Genomic DNA, 17,387 nt, shown 5'->3' with positions numbered 1-17,387 from the left:
TTATCAAAACATACAAATCCAAATGAAATGAGTTCTGAATCACTCCTCATAACTTTGATCCTCTTCTAGTGTTGAGACTTTTCTTCACTTTTCCAGAAATGTCGTTGATGTTGTCAATCAAGTTTGAGTTCTGTAATGTTGCTGTTCAATAGCTGAAGAATATTTAGAAATGGAAAGGTTTTATAAACCAAAGGTTTAGTATCAGTGAAAAAGCTGCAGACTATGGTTGGAAAAAAATGTTCCAGTGTGTGGTTGGTACTTCCCGATTGACAAACCTGTGTGTCGACATTGCAGCAAACAGCTTTGTCCCAAACAGAAATGACTGTAAATGGTTGTGAGGAACAACAGGCAGCTGACAGACAGCCTTGAACACACAGGACGTCAGTGCACTTAGTCTGCTCCGACTCTCTAGCCGTTGCACATTCATTACAGCGTGACTTCTGTTTACAATGAGGAGCAGCAGCGAGGGGTCTCTGTCTGCAGCCAACCTTAAAAGACAAAACACAACACCTCTCTTAGAGGTAAACCACTGCTGCTCATCACTGCTACAGACAAAAGGGAGCTGGCAGACTCTAAAAACAGCAAACCACTTAAGTGATGCCAGGGCTTGGAAACTCCAACGCCAACTGGAATGTGCTTCAGTTTGCAGTGAATCATGGGATGTACAAGCCGTCTCTGCACGGTTTATAGCTTTCTTGAATGTTGTAAAGGTAATTCATTTATTGCAAATGCACTTAAGATGTATTATCTCTGTCTGCGGTCTCCGCAGTGCGCTTGAGCTATAAAAGTGGAGGTAAATTTTAGTGTATGACTAAGCTGAAAAACAGAACATGACAACACAAATACCAGTAAAAGGTCATTATAAAGGACATTTTTTTTATCTATAAACCCATCCTTAACACTTCAATCAGCACTTAAAGTCACAAGCAAATGGCCCAATCTTTAGACGTACTTCCTGTCACTTCCAAGTAAATAAATGTACATTCTTTGACTCTGACTTTGTTAAATACTGAATCTTTAATGGTCACTTCAGCCCTGTTCCCATTGTGGTGATGTCAGTGCAGCTCTAAACAGGTTTTTGTAAACTGTAGTGTATTCTTATTTACAGTATATTACTGTATATATCTGATCTATAGTGTAGTCATATCATACCTCCATCTCTTTATTCTGTATATGTATTACTATTGCCTGTACTATTACTATAGTACAGTGCAATCTAATCAAATGTGCTATCCATTGCCCAAGAAGATCAATGATCATTATCAGATATTTGTTTAAATATCAGAAGATAGTAAAGGATGCTTCTCACGATTGCCCAGAGCCCAAGGGGACATCTTCAAATTGCTTTCCAACAAAAAGTCAAAGACCCAAATATATTCAAAGAAAAGGCTCAGATTTCAGCAGGACTTGGCTTCTTTTTGTCTAACAACCCGGGGGGGAGACAGGGTTAGAAGCTGGGAAAACAAAGTACAAGGAAACTGTGACGACACAGAATACTCAAGAGCTTGAGTGGTGAAGTGGCACCGACGTAAGGAGCAACGACGAGGCAGGGATGAGGTGGATTGCTGGCAGGTGTGGCAGGCAGGAGGTGGCTGACGAGATGCAGGTGTTCAGGTCATTGGCTGGGCTCAGGAGCGGAGGGAGAGAGAGAGCAAATGCAGGGGAGGAGACACAGGGAGGCAGGCAGGCAGAGTACAGGAAGAAAAACAGGGGAAAACAGAATCACAAACAAAAAGAGAAATAAACAGGACACTCACCGTCAGCTGGGCTTCCACCACCACCACAACCAGTTTTACTAGGATTTGGGATTCCTACACAGTGTTTGGAGTAACGCGTTACAAAAGTTATGCAATTGACCCTTCGCTAAGCCACGCCCCGAATACACAGCTGCAGTGGCAATCTCTCGGGGGGGGCAATTAATAACAACAACTATCAATATTTTTTTAGTCAGTTATTAGCTTAGCCTCTGGCATTTTACATAGCATGAATTAGCCTAGTGGCCAGCGGACATTTCCTCTCCTCATAGCTTACCAAGTTAAATGTGTAACTGCCCCCGTGGATTTAAGCAAGATGCAGAGTGTCTCAACTGATGTCTTTAAAACTAAAATATAAAATATACAGATAAATATAAACATAAGTACCTTTACATCACATTTAGCTAAAATCAAACATGCTATAACAACAACCCTAATTAAATACACAAACTGTCACTTTACACTAAAACTTTACATTCTACAGAATAGATCACATACTGGATTAACACATCAAGGCTAATTGCTCTTCATCAAGGCGTAGCCAAACCCATTTACAAGAAGAAACAGACACTTCACTCCAGCAACGCTCAACATACCTCGTTCCGCTTCCCGAGGGCATTAGAGAAAACCTAGCAATTTCCTTTGTTATTTGTCTATAAGTTTAGCGCCTCTACCGTGCTTCCCGTCTGCTTGTTCTTTTGTTTGTGAGTTTGCGACTACCGTAAACAGGTAAGCATGGGGTTTATCTACCCTTTGCAGGGGTTCAATTTAGCCTAGTGGCGGAAACTATACTGCCCTTCCTGGACTGCGCTGTACACATTGAAGAGGACAGGAGCCTGCAGATTGGTGTTTACTGCACCACAGAGCGGAAAACATACCAACAAGCGCCCAAGCCAGACAGAAGGAAAAGAACAGCCTGTGGATACCCTAAATGGACCTTTGTGAAAACAGCCACAAGTACAACAAAACTACAGGGGAGGAAAAGAAGGTCAAACGCAACAACATTGTGATTCCATACGTGTCTGGAGTATCAGAGAAACTCAGGAGGATTTTCAACAAACATAACATCCCTGTGTTTTTTAAACCCAAGAACACACTAAGACAGATGCTGGTACACCCCAAAGACCGCACACCCAAACACAAGAAAAGCAATCTAGTGTATGCGGTCCAATGCAGTGAGGAATGCACAGACCTGTATATTGGGGAGACTAAACAACCACTACACAAACGCATGGTTCAACACAGAAGGGCCAACTCCTCAGGTCAAGACTCTGCAGTCTACTTACATCTGAAGGACAGAGGACACTCGTTTGAGGACCACCAGGTGCACATTTTAGACAGAGAAGATGGATGGTTTGAAAGAGGTGTCAAGGAAGCCATCTACACCAGGGTTGAGAAGCTGTCATTGAACAGAGGAGGGGGTCTACGCCACCACTTATCCCCCACTTACAATGCTGTCCTTTCATCACTTCCCAGGAAACTCAACAAACGTAACCTATTGGCCTCAGCTGAAGATACCAACGAGGGTCGTTCAGTCTTGGCCACAGGTAGTCTTAACGACTGTAACGACTGTCGTCACAGCAACAAGGAACACTAACGAACCAGCGGTATCGATGACCCTGGCAAACGACCCCACTGAGGTTAAATAGCTGAGTTTCCCTGCCAGTCAGTCAGAACTGAAGAAGTTCTTTGGATGAGGGACGAAACGTCTTCCAGTATCTTCAACCAAGTCCAGTTTGCCTTGACTTTAACCTTCCTTGGATAACTATGACCTGGATGACTGAGAATCTTCATAGACGCCCACTGGTGGGCTCCACTGGTACTTGCGTCGAGTGATGAGTTTATGCCTCATACCATAACCCCAATAAGACATCTTGTATAAATATAAAAATACATTCACAATCATTAAATACAGACCTTTTTAAATGACTCCAAGCGGACAGTTACAAAATGTATTAGGCTATACTGTGTCTTACTCACCGCTGGTAAAGTCGCTGCATCTCCCGACACAACACCACGGTTGAATTTTCAGCTTGAACATATATTTTCTACAGCAGCTGCTCCTAGTGAGAGCAACAAGCTGGAGGACCACCAAGTCATTTTCAGGTGGCAGAAGCGTAGCTCTGCTGTTGGGCGCATGACGTAAACACGTAAGGGCGAGCGCTCCCGGAACCCATAGAGATTGCATTGCAGCGGCCGCAGCTCGAAAAAAAACTGCCTTTACATGAAAGTCTATGAGAGAGATCTTGGCGATTTACAACCAGAATGAAATCGCACCAAAAGAGGCGGGTCTCCACGGAATACGACTTGACGCTGATTGGACAGCGATATTCAGAGACAAACTGTCTGTCACAACAGTCACAGCACGATGCACAGCTGGCCAATTACAGAGTAGTATAGGACTCGCTCTAACTGAGGTCCGACATTTTCATGCCTGTGCTCCATTGATTCTAATGCAAAAGGAGTTGTTTTCTAGCTTTCTTCTGCTGTATTTTTCCAAGATATGTTCAAACGCTGTTCCTGAAACACTTAATTACACAATAATTACAGTTGCTACCCAGAGAGGTTGAAAGGAGAAGTACGATTTATTCTCTTTCCAAAACCTAAAATAAATCCAGAAAAATGTAGGCTGTGGGTTGTTCCTAATGTGATCTTAGTTAGCTTGCGCAGGGTAACTTCCTGCTGAATGTATCTTATAGAGCCCTACTGTTGTACTTTTTAATGATTGTAATAATGAATAGAGGCCAACCCAGCTTTACAGGAACAGTGTTGATCGGTTGATCCTTAATCGTCTTTTGTCTCGATCGTCAGGGGATGCGGTGGTTCACTTGTACTGTGTGATGGGTAGGCTTTAGCTTCTATCTTTATTTCTAGTCTGTATGAGTCAGTTTGACAGCCTGAATACAACCTTCAAATGTATAATGCAACTGCAAAACGGTCTTTCTGATCGTTTATTCCAACAAATTTTTCAATATTTCTCCGGGCAGGGCAGTTATAGACAGTGGCAGCGCTGTGATAAAAGTGTAACAGCTCCGACAGTTTGTCGGACTTAGCAACAGTAACCAAGGTGGGCGTGGCTTAGCCAAGGGTCAATTACAGTAATGTATTTCTTTTTGCTGTAATGCAGTAATATATATACACCGAGAAACATTTCGGCCCCAGAAAAACAAATCCATGAGTAAAAGAGTAACGTTAGTTCCTGTTGGGGGAATCCGACAGTCGAGATTGTAGGCTGGGTGCAAACTATGGGGGAGCTCCGGTCCTCTTAACAAGACGGTAGCTGCCCTGATGGATCATGCATAAATAGATTTCTATTGACTATGTGTTTGTGCTTTAACAATTTACTTTTATGATCAGAGCGGCTGCTGTCAGTTCATCCTGACCGATCCTGTCAGAGTGTCGGAGATTCAAAAAATCAATGATGTTATGCATATATAATTGTATGCAAAGTAGTGTAAAGCATTACAATTAAAAGACAGTAATATGGTAATATAACTAATTCATCTCAAATGACAGTACCTAGTAATCTATAGGCCTATTACATTTTGGAAGTAACAAGCCCAACACTGGTCCTACATGTGCACTCCTTTCATGTGAACATCTCAGAAAGTAATTAAGTCGATATAAAACAAAACAAAAAAACACATCAAATGTAAATGTAAATGCTTTTGCTTGATTAATTACATAAACCGAAATGATTTAATAATTAAAACTGTGGTCCAAAAGTTCAAATGTTTCTCCTTATTGTTTTAGCACTGTTTTATTTGTGATTGTGTAAAGGCTGCTTTCCTCCCTCATATATCGGTTATAAATATAAAATATATAAATAATAGAACACAAGCTTCTTTAACTTACGTCATTTATTTAAATCTTCCAACAGGTTATGATCTCTTAAAAGGGATCTACTACTTACTGTGGTATGTAGAAGGTTTATTTTGTTGTTCTGCCTGTCATGTTGGTATAAATAAACTGTTCAGTCAGTGATAGTAACAACAGCTGTGTTTTGGATTGCCTCAGCAGTGAGGGACTGGGCTCATTAGCTTGTGGGAGGATGAAACTGTGAAATCAGCTATTATTTATTATTATATAGTAATATTTTTGTTTATCATTCCCGCTGCCTGGAGCGGGTCATAATGACTTAGGCTCCCCTCTTTCCCTTCCCTTCGAACAAACCGGGTTAAAAGGGACAGCCCTCTCTCCCTCATCTGTCCGACAACTCAAGGGATATTCAGTCCCTGTGCGCTGTTCAGACCGGGTCAAAGACACCTTTGGAAACAAAACCTTATGACTTTGGCTGCCAAGTGCTGTCCCCGAGTGGGTAAAAACGGACCCACTTATTCTCCTTGGAACAAGTCAAGGGATATTCAGTCCCTGTGCACTGTTCAGACCGGGTCAAAGAGAACCTTGGAATCTAAACCATAATGTCTGTGACTGTCCGAGCGCTGTCCCCGAGCGGGTCCCACTGAGTCCCTTGTAACAACTCGCAAGATATTCTTTCCCCTCGCGCTGTTCAGACCAGGTCAAAAAAACCCTTCGAAACAAAACCATATGACTGTGGCCGCTGCCCCATCTTTGTGTAGACACGCCGCGTCCTCCGGGTCAACGTGTCCCACAATGATGCCTTGTCCGCACAGGCGGGTCAGAAGGGGAGGGCGCAGCATTTGCAGACAAATTGCACCAACATCATGCACCAGCGGCAGATGTGTGCGTTTTGCGGTCCTTCTTGTATGAACTGAATTGTTCTTATGTAATTTATTTGTAGCTTTGGCAATATTGTTGTTTACATTAATGCCAATAAAACTGATTTGAATTTGAGAGAGAGAGAGACAGGGTAGCCTATATACAGGAATCCTGCAGTAAAATTCAACACCTTTTTAAGACTTTTTCAAGACTTTTTCAACATATTTTAAGACTGCCATGCCACTTTGAGCTGTAACCGATTAAATCCTTTAAAAGGGGCATTTTTGAAGTTTTAAAAGGAATTCAAGTATGTTTATAACATTTATTGCATATATGTCATCAGGTTGTAACGCCACGTACAAAGTGAGGCATTCACCAACTTTCTCAGTTGCCTATAACAGCCTGTATGGGCCAACAGTTTTCTATGTGAAGGACTGGTCAGATTTCCTGCGAAAAGCAACTGTCTTACATAAGCTGTGACGTTTATGTATATAATATTACAGCAAATCATGTGAAACAGTGTAATTTTGTGTTTAAGTTGGTTTAAACTAGATAATGTGAGCTTGCCTGCAATGATATGTGTGATAACTTTCACCGTCCGCTTGATCAATACAACAAAATTCAAATAGGCCAGGAGGGAACAAAGATGAAGAGAATAAACTGAGTGATGAATAACTTAAGTAGTGTAGGCTGTGTAGCACAGGCACAACCTGGAGGAGGAACTAGTCTAAATGACTGTATTAGTATAACATTAAATTGAAAGTATATTGTTAATTTCATAGTAAACTAAAAGTTTGATATTAATATATTCATTATGTTACTATATTTAATATAATAGAATATAACTTCCCACTAGTCTAATATTAATTCAAATTACAGCTGCTTCAGTTTGGGGTTGTCTTTTACTCATTAACTTGCTTGTTAAAATGCTCTAGGCTACATGATAGTCTCCAACCTTGATTTTGGGCAGGCTACTAACTCGTCAGGGCAGCCGCTCTGCCCACCTGTCCCACAGGTCTCTCACCTCAGCCATTAGCCCTTCTCCGCGTTCACAGCACTGGTTGATGAGGCTGCTAGCTCCGTTGTCAGCCTAAAGTTACCTGGCGAGCTTTTTCAGCCAAAGTATTTTAACTTTCCATCCAGCCATTTTGGGACAGTAAGCTTCTCAAGACCATTCAATTCAGGTTGGTTTCAGTGGTGGAAATGGCTTCATTATGTGAAAGAGACAAATAAAGCATTTTGCTTCACATGTTGCTCTGCTGTTGCAAAGAAGCTAATTATTGAGGACCGCGCACAAGCTGACGCCACATTTGTGAAAGGAGGCTTCTCAAATTGGCGAAAGGCTGTGGAAAAATATAGTGAGCTTGAAAAATACTGTTTTCATTTTGAAGCTCTTAACAAGATTGCCGCGTTGTAGCACACCAATCAATGCTCTGATGTCTGATATTGTGGCAAAAGAACAAAACACTGCTCGGATGATTCAGGAGCTGGCTTTTAGGTCGATCAAATTTTTAGCCCGTGAAGGGCTACCTCTGAGAGGCCACTGTCATCGTGACGGAGCGGTTTGGCACCTTATGCTGAAGCGCACATATTGCTCAGAAGGGTGAACTGGATATCAGATACAGTGCAAAATGAAATACTGGAGCGCTTTGCACATGCTGTTCAGCGTAAGATAGTAGCTGGGGCATCTGACTGTCATTACTAAGGACTGACCGCTGACGGAACAACAGACACTGGGTCATCTGAGCAGTTCTCTTGTCATTTGTTTTACGTGGATCCAATCCTTTCCCATCAGAACCCCTCTTTCTCTGCATCAATGACATCTTGCGATGGAACCTTCCTTTGAAAAAACTACATGGCTACTGTTTCAATGCTGCCAGTAACATGTCCAGTCGCTTTTCTGGAGTACAACCAAGACTTAAGGAGGTTTGTCCTGGTTCGTTATTTGCACACTGCTGCAACCATGCTCTTGATCTGGCGCTGCAAGAAGTAGCACGTGATGTGCGTCTTGTAGCAGATGCACTTAACTTTTCAGAGTCTTGTCACACTCATCAGAGAGTCAGCAAAACGTGTTCAAGTCTTTTTTTGGCGATGAAGATGCTGTGTGTAACATTCTTGGGCTGTGGTGGTGTGTGAGAACAAAAGCAATTTCAAGGATATGCACTGCCTATGGCCCACTTTTGGAGACGCTACGTACACTCCAGCAGGATCCATGTGTTCGTGGTGAGATATGGGCAAAAGTAGCTGGGCTTCACAAGCAAGCTATGAAGGGGAGAACTGTCTTTGGGCATGCAAGGCTGTAGCAAGAAGTCTGCAGAGTGCACAAGCAAGTGTTTCTGGTGCGCTGAAGTGCATAAATATGCTCAAAGAAGCATTCGCGCATTAACAGAGGAGAAATTGGTGGAGGAGGTTTTGGCTAAACTTTAAGGAGGTGGAGAAGCTGCTCTAGTTGTGTTTGTGTTTACCTGTGTCCACTGCTTCCTCCGAGAGATCTTTCTCCGCACTTCGATGACTGAAAACATGGCTCCTTAACACAGTCACCCAGAAGAGATTGACTCATGGCATTGCTACAAGTCCACAGACATTTTGGATCATATTAATGTTCAGGACCTCATGAGGTACTTTATCAGCATCACTCCAGAGTGCAAGTCCACGTTTGGAGTGCCAAAATCTTCATAAGGTAAGATGCTGTTTTTTCGCGTGTATGACAGTGTGCGCTTGTTTACTTCCGTCAATGCCATGCAGTGTATTTGTATGACATTTCTCTGTGATTGTGATTTGTGGCATAAACTTAAATCAGTGCAGAGGATTTTGCAGAATTTTGCTTTAAGTCTTTAACTGATTGTAACCTGGTTTAACCTGTGTCAGTCGTTGCTGTATCTGTCACTTGCATTGATCCAGATTGTAGAGTGTGGTCCCACTAGCTGCCGATCCTGGCTTTTTGCTAGGGATTCTCCGGGGTTCTCCCTGTCTGATTGAAAACGCCTCCTCCGTCTGGCAATTCGGCTGTTTTCAGGTTTCCTTCGTTGTAGCTGTCGAGACCACGTGGCTTGGTCTGACCTCGGTGAAGTTGGCTTGACGAAAAAGGCTTAAAATGGAACTTGGTCGTTCCTGAATTAGTCCAGTGTAACTTAACGGACAGATAACTTTAACAAACAAAAGAAATAAAGAAAATAAAACAAACTGAAGGGCAGATCGATGTCTCGGCACTTCACGTGTGTAGCTTCAGGCGAACAAAAGGCCTGTTTCGCTGGTCGACTCTGAGGGCGTTGCTCCAGCGAGCAGAGCAGAGTAGAAGAGAGCCAACAGCGAAGAGAAGAGAGCAAAGCGAGGTGGCGTGTCGCTCTTTTGTTGCCTGGGGCGTGGTTCTCCAGGGGGCGTCTCAGGTTTCCAAAGGGACTGCCTTTCTAAACTAAATGTTTAAAAGAAATCTATTTGCAAGTATTATAATCAAAATATTTTCCACAATCGAACCTCAACGGTCAAACGGTTGTACTGTTCTAAGCATTTGGTAACAGGAAACAATTGTCACATTATTGGTCAGGATATTTATACATTTAACGGCATTTCCAAAGAGGGCATGTAATACTTATTTCGTCCACTTGGGGGAGCTCAGGTTATATGAGTAAAGCTTAGATTAATCAAAGATCATCTCCTTAGGAACTGGGGAATTATTGTTGATTCATCCTTAAATTCAAGCTGGCGGTTAAGACTATAGTAAAACATTACTTTGTCATCATTTCTAAAGGAATTTTGTAGGAAAGTATTATGAACAAGCATTGATTACATTAGATGAAGGAGTGTCTTGCTGAAAATAAAAACACTGCACAAGTAACTTTCTTTTCAGCACTAATATCAACAACAGATAACAACAACAGTTAACATAACTACTCAAATAGAGGCAAACGTAATCAAGTAACTAAAGATTTAATTAAACTTAATTAAATGCTTTGAGTCTTTGGAGACTGCAGTCCCTTTTACATTGAAAGTTCGGCTGTCCTGGATTATGTCACACTTAGGTGAGACAAGGAGTATCCCTTTGATGGGATAATAAACATAGAGCAAAGTCAGTTGCCACGGAAACATGTGGGGGGGGGGGGCAGTTTTGATAGGCTGTTCAGGGAAATGCCAATGGCTGGCTTGTGTCCCTTTGTCAGTTTTACAGTCAGGCCCCGCGTTATCAGCTTCGGAATCAAAAAGGTGCCAGTTTTATGGTCGGGCTAGCACTTAGAGAAAGCAACTTTGACCCCTCCCCTTCTTCTCTGGGGAGGAGAAAGGAATTTAGAGTAGCTCCAAATTTATTCAATATAAAATGCACAAATCCACACCGTTGTTCACTACACACTCCTCTGTAGGAATTAGCCGAGTTGTATCCTCACTGTCTGTTATTATAATCTATTGTTATAATAACCTGGATGTGGGACATATCTCTTACTAGCCTCCATCCTTCATCTCTCTTTGTAGTTTTTAAGCATTAGTTCATTGTTGTTAACTGTGTAACTTTGGCTTCTTCGAGACAAAGTTTGCTGCCTGTTGTAGTATAAAACATCCAAAAATCAATAATAATAATAATAATACATTTTATTTCTAAAGCGCTTTTCAAGACACTCAAAGACACCTTACAGTAAAAGCAGAAGTTATGTACATTTAAAACAGATTAAAAAAATAAAAAGCATAATATAAAATATGTGAACAGTAGACAAAAACAAGTGGTGCGGAAATTCATAAGAGCATACATATAAATAACAAAATAACAAACAGCAGCAGGTGTATATAACATTATTTGATGTTAAAAGCTAGTCTAAAAAGGTGGGTTTTGATTTGATTTGAAAGAGTCTATGTCGCTGCAATCTCGAAGAGGAGGGGGGCTGCAATGGTGAAAGCTCTGTTGCCCCAGGTGCGGTGCTTGGTCCTGATTTGAGGTGAGAGGAGGTTAATGTCAGAGGAGCAGAGGTTGCGGGAGGGATTGTGGTGGTAGAGCAGGTCTGTGAGGTAGGAAGGGGCCTTGTTATGGAGGGCTTTATGTGTGAGGAGAAGGATTTTGTACAGAATGCGTTGTGGAACAGGGAGCAGGTGAGGATTCTGGAGGACGAGGGTAATATTGTCACGGGTGCGTGTGGTGGTGAGAAGGCGGGCAGCAGAGTTTTGTATATACTGAAGTTTATTTAGGGCTTTCGCAGGTGAACCATAGAGGATGCTATTGCAGTAGTCAATTCTGGATGTAATGAAGGCGTGGATCAGGGTTTCAGCAGCAGAGAAGGTGAGTGATGGGCGGAGACGGGCACTGTTTTTGAGGTGAAAGAAGGCACTCCTGGTGACATGGTTGATGTAGTGTTCAAAAGTGAGGTTGCTGTCAAAGACGAGGTTGCGGATGTGTGGGGATGGATACAAGGTGGAGTTGTTGATGGAAAGGCTGAAGTTGTTGGTGTTTTTTGTGAGTGATTTGGGGCCGATGATGATCGTGTCAGATTTATTGTAATTGAGTTGTAAGAAGTTGTTTGCATCCAGGTTTGTATGTCGGTGAGGCAGTTGGTCAGAGTTGCAGAGGTAACTGTCGTGATGGATTCGGTGGAGATGTAAATCTGGACGTCATCAGCATAGCAGTGGAAGTTGAGACCATATCTACGTATGATGTAACCGAGTGACAGGATGTAAATGATGAACAGGAGAGGACCAAGCACCGAACCTTGGGGGACGCCTTGTGAAAAAGGAGCAGTGGAGGAGGTGCAGTTATTGATGTTGATGAACTGTTGTCTGTTAGTGAGGTAGGAGCAGAGAGAGTGCAGTGCCGGTAATATTGGAGTAGGTTTCCAGTCGGGAGAGAAGAATGGAGTGGTTGATGGTGTCAAAGGCTACAGTGAGGTCGAACATAATTAGGATGGTGAGGTGACCGTAGTCGGCAGAGAGGAAGAGGTCATTGGTTATTTTGAGGAGGGCTGTTTCAGTACTGTGTTGTGAGCGGAATCCAGATTGAAGTGGTTTGAACAGGTTATTAGTGGTGAGGTGGGTTTGAATTTGAGCAGCGACAACATGTTCTAGGATTTTTGATAGGAAGGGGAGATTGGAGATGGGTCAGAAATTGGACATGATGTCAGGGTTGAGACCAGGTTTCTGGAGGATGGGGATGACAGCTGCAACTTTGAGTGTTGTGGAGACTGATCTAGATGTGAGGGAGAAATTAATGATTTTGAGGATGAGTGGGGTGATGGATGGAAGGCAGGTCTTGATTAGGGATGATGGGATGGGGTCTAAGCTGCAGGTGGAGTTGTTCATTTTTGTGGTGAATTGTGACAGTTCTGAAGGTGTGAGTGAAAGGTGGACCGGACAGTGTTGAGAGCGTTTATGTATTGGGGAAGGTAGTCTGTGTATGCGTGAAGGTGAACTTTTAAGCCGGTTTTGTTGTAGAGTCTTTCCAGTTGATGCTTGCGGGATTTCATTTTGTGAAGTTCAGGAGTGTACCAGGGTGTGTGAAGGAGATGGTTTTGGTTATAAGTGGAGCCAGCAGGTCGAGACAGGAGGAGAGAGTGTGGTTGTAGTAGTCCACAAGATCATGAGCTTGAGGTTTCTGAATGAGATTTTGCACTGCACTTTTGTGGTGGGAATGGGGATATTAATGTCCATTATGATTGCAAGATGGTCTGAGATGTGGAGGTTAATGCTGGAAATATGATTTAATGTGAGAGCAGTGGAGCAGACCAGGTCGAGGATGTGACCATGGGAATGGGTGGGGAAGTTGATGTGCTGTGTGTAGTTGAAGCAGTGTAACAGTTCCATAAATTCAGTGGCGGATTTGCAGTTGGTGTTGTCAATGTGGAAATTAAAGTCTCCAAGGAGGAGGACAGTGGGTGATATGGCAGAGAGCTGGGTCAGGAAATGAGAGAAGTCGGAGAGAAAGGTGGGGTTTGGCTTGGGGAGCGGTAGAGGATGGGTGTGAGAAGCAGAGTGGGACCAGAGAGTTTGAAGGTGAGATGTTCAAAAGGCAGAACAGCAGGGGTGGAGATGGTGGTTATTTTGATGTCCTTTCTGTAGATCGTGGCCACACCATCTCCCCGTCCCTCCGTACAAGGCTCGTCTGCGTAGGTAAATCCTGTAGGTGAGATCTGGTTTAGTGAGAAGTAATCCAGGAGTTTGTGCCTGTGATGCAAAGGAAGTCCAGTTTATTGTCAATGATGAATTCGTTCAGGATGAGAGTTTTATTGCTTAATGATTGAGTATTGAGTAGGGCCATTTTCAGGTGACGTTGTTTTGGGATTTGTTGGGAGGACTGGAGGAGAGAACGGAGGTTAAAGAAATTAACCTGTGAATTTTTGTGATGACGTGGTGGGGATATGCGTTTTGACCACATTGTGGGGATGCAGTTTGGCGCTGAGTACTGGTATCAAAATATGCGAACAGAGCGTTTATGTGAAGGAAGGGTAGTGACACGTGAGGCCGCAAGGGGGAGCTGGTGAGGGTAATTGAACTGGGAGCAGCCGTGGTGGGCGGAGAAGAAGCCTTCAGGGAAACGATGTGTGGTGTAAATAGTCAAGCACGTGAGGCAGACTGTACAGCATGTTGGCTGCTAAAAACAAGCTACCTAGTCTGTTGGGGTGCACTACATCGGTCATATAAAAACAGAAACAGATTAAAATTTTCAATTAAACCAAAGTTGTGAGAATGGCAGGTGGACTGGAGCCAGGTGTTGACGCTGAGGAGTCTGCTGAAGTGCTCTGAGTCATGGGACAGATTTGGTAAGGGACCACTGATAAAAACCCATTTACCACAACTTTTTAAAAGGCTAAAAATTTCAATAAAATCCTTTTTTGTCTGCTCAGATTCCCGACGAGCTGTGTCATTATGGCCAATATGGACAAGCACCCGGTTTATGGAGGATGGGAGTTAGTGCAGCAGTTCAGGTAGTTTGCTCAGCAGTCGGGACTGTGGCTCCACGAAGAGAGCATGTGGTGGTGTTGAAGAAATGGATGTTCCTGATAATGCTATCGCCCACTATCAAAGTGGTAGGGGCATAAAGGGGGCAAGGAGAGAGATGATGAGGGAGCTCGCAGTTCGGCAGGGCTCGGGTGTTACTGCGGACTCGTGCGGGCGAGGCTGTTGAGCCATTTGCGTCCAGGCGAGGTGGTCTGCCGGAGCAGATTGAGGTTGAGGAGGAATACCGCTGGGTTTGTTCTCCAGTGGGATCCCAAGCCACCCATTTGGTGTCAGAGCTCTCAGCCGCTGGCGGTTAGGAGGCTGCAGGTTTGGCAGACGGTGTGGATGGGACTTGGCCAGGGACAGGGGAATGCACGGGGGGATCAGCTGGATGGTACGGGTTGGAAACCAGTGGATGGATCTCATAGGACGGTGTCCTGATTGGTTGAGCTCACCTGTTTTTTTGAGTGCTCTGCTATCATGAAGCTGGAAATGAGTGGGAGACGGGCCGAGAAGCTAGTCAGCAGGGAGTCCTTCCTCTGCAGTTCATCTGAGAGCCAACGGATGTTCTCCTTAAGGTCAGAGATGTTTTTATTTGCCTTCTCAGCAGTTCGCTGTCCTGGCAGGTCACATCAGGCATCATTGTCATGTGTTTTCTTCAGCAGATGTAGATGGTGGCTGGTGAACAGAGATAAGAGAAAGCCAGTACAGGGCTAACACAGGGAGGCAGTTGTAGAAAGGCGACCTATTTATTAGCTGTCGCTACAAAGCGAAGTGCATGGTCACTTACAGGCAGGGGCTCCCAACTGGAGCTGACTGTTCTGGTATGGCTTTGATAGGGGGTCGAAGAAAGTTGGATATAAAACTTACCATTCGCGCAGCACATCCTCTCACTTGTCTCTCTCTCTCTCTCTTTCACATAAACACCACAGCACAAATCTGTCCAACACAACGCTGGCAATGATAGACCCAGCTTTAAAAAAGTTATTAGTAATGGTTTAAAGTAAATCAAGAAACAAATGGCTCATGATGGAGCCTAAAGAACATTCTCTTCTCATAAAACTTATAAGCACTTTTGAAAAATAAACTACAGAAGTAGTATGAAAGGGGGCTGTTGCTTTATTGTTCTAAATAGACATTTCATTGTTAGTGTACAGTTGTGGTTTTAGTACTTGCTTTTAATTTGCTTTTATTTTATATAGTTCCAAAGCAAAAATCTTTGTTAAACAGTTAAAAGTTTGTATAAATCAGTGAATTATAGGAGGAGCCTACACTGTCTTTCTTCTTCCCTGGTTTCCCCGTCGCGTTTATACTGGTGTTTATTCTGAATAGTAAACCTCATTCACTTAGCTAGTTAGGTTAGCTAGTTAGGCTGCATGTTGAAGATCAGTAATTCACTTGAAAGATATTTAATTAGTGAAGTTTAATTAGGGTTAGGCTTAGGGAGTGACAAGAATAATCATGACTAGTCGACTAATCAAATAAATAATTAACAGATTAGTCGACAACAAAAATAGTCATTAGTTGCAGCCCTAAATATATAAATATATATGATTCTGGCCTTTCAAATTAATACAAAAAATATTGATGTTGTAAAGCATTTAGTATTGCGTCATTTTATAAGCCGACTTTTGCTCAGCACCCCCAGCTGTGACTGACTCCCAGAGCCCTTGGCTGGGATTTTGACACTCGGAGGACCATGTGGTTTTACCGTTTTTGGACATGAAGGTCTGCCTTTCGGCTTCTCAATATTCTTCTTCTTCATCTTTTTCTTCGTCTCCTTCTTGTGTGATCACTCTCCTCGTCCTCGTGGTCATAGACTTTGTCTGACACGTATTCGTCATCGGAGTCCTCAGTACCAGTTGTCGTCCTGGTCCCCAAGGTTTCGGACGATGATAGCTTTTTTGGTTGTGTTTCGGGGAGCGTTTTTGGGGATGATTTTTGCTAGACTCTGCGCTTCGGTCACAGGGGGCTGCTCACTGATAAAATAAAATGTGAAATGGGAAGTGAAATCCAATCACAAGAGGTAATTCGAATATAGTGCCAGAAGCAGTCTTGATGGATCCGGGCAGAAGACAAGTCTAAACATAGACTGCATGACATAAAAATTACAAATACATATGATGTGTTCTGCCACACACAGATGTCAAAGGTTTTGGTGAGAAAGGAGGGAAACTAACTCTGCATTTTCCTGGAAATGAGTCAAGATGATCTCCTGGGTTTTTAAAAACACCAGGGAATCTGGAGTCAAGTGGGTTGGTTGGTCGAGAATTACGTAAGTAGAGGTTAGTCAGAACTATGAGAGTCCAAATGAGATTACAGTCACTAAATGAAAGAATACCAAGAAAGTTGATAAACGTCAGCGGGCAAAAGCAAACAAACATGCTAATATGAAGTTTATACAGGAAACCATAGTAAGTTATCAGTTAGCTGAGCTGCAACATTAAACAGCAACTTCATATCAGCTGAACATGTTATATAATGTCAAAGGGCAGAAATACCTGCTTAAATTGACAACTTTTAAGTGTTGGCAGGAGGCAGTACAGTTTCCATTTGAATTCAACCACAGCCAGCCATGGTGAATGTGTTGAGACAGGACAGAACGGACCCAAACGCAACTCTCAGTGGGAAGGAGGTTTATTGAGGGTTTACAGAGAGGCTAGGGAAGAGGAGATGGAGGTGAGGTGGACGCCGGGGAACATGGAGGACTGAGGAGCAGGCGAGGCTCAGGCAGTGAGGCAAGGAGTAGGGGGAGCCGGGAGGGTGCCGTGGAGGAAGCCCAAGAGGAGAGGACCGGAGAACGAGCCCACCTGACAGAACAGAGGACGAGGGTGAGTGAACCTGGGAGGGAAAGCAGAGAGACAGAGCTAACACAGGAAACAACCAGGAGCTGGAAAACAGAGATCACTTCTTGAAGTTAACCAGAGCTTGAGCGGTTGGCACCAGGTTGAGTGCAACGACAATCAAGCAAAGATGGTGTGGAGAACCGGGGGTTGATATACAGGCAGGGATGAGGTTGATTACTGGCAGGTGTGGCAGGCTGAC

General features: G+C 43.3%; 1 protein-coding gene across 3 annotated transcripts in view; it reads left to right on the top strand.

Moving 5' to 3' along the window:
- LOC119900524 (disabled homolog 1-like) overlaps positions 1-17,387 on the top strand; it is a 52,489-nt gene that overhangs the window by 3,086 nt on the left and 32,016 nt on the right. For 2 of the 3 annotated variants that reach the window (XM_038715552.1, XM_038715548.1), the window contains exons 1-2: positions 13,940-14,164; positions 14,249-14,920. The exons of the other annotated variant lie outside the window; for it this stretch is intronic. The gene's annotated coding sequence lies outside the window, so the exon portion shown is untranslated. Of the gene's footprint in view, positions 1-13,939; positions 14,165-14,248; positions 14,921-17,387 lie in introns of those variants that run through there. 3 annotated transcript variants of the gene reach the window in all.

Source organism: Micropterus salmoides, unplaced genomic scaffold (assembly GCF_014851395.1).
Source record: "Micropterus salmoides isolate LMB-PRFRI ecotype aquatic unplaced genomic scaffold, ASM1485139v1 Ms_hic_scaffold_13, whole genome shotgun sequence".
Taxonomy (NCBI): domain Eukaryota; kingdom Metazoa; phylum Chordata; class Actinopteri; order Centrarchiformes; family Centrarchidae; genus Micropterus; species Micropterus salmoides.
This window is presented reverse-complemented; position numbering and strand designations above follow the sequence as displayed.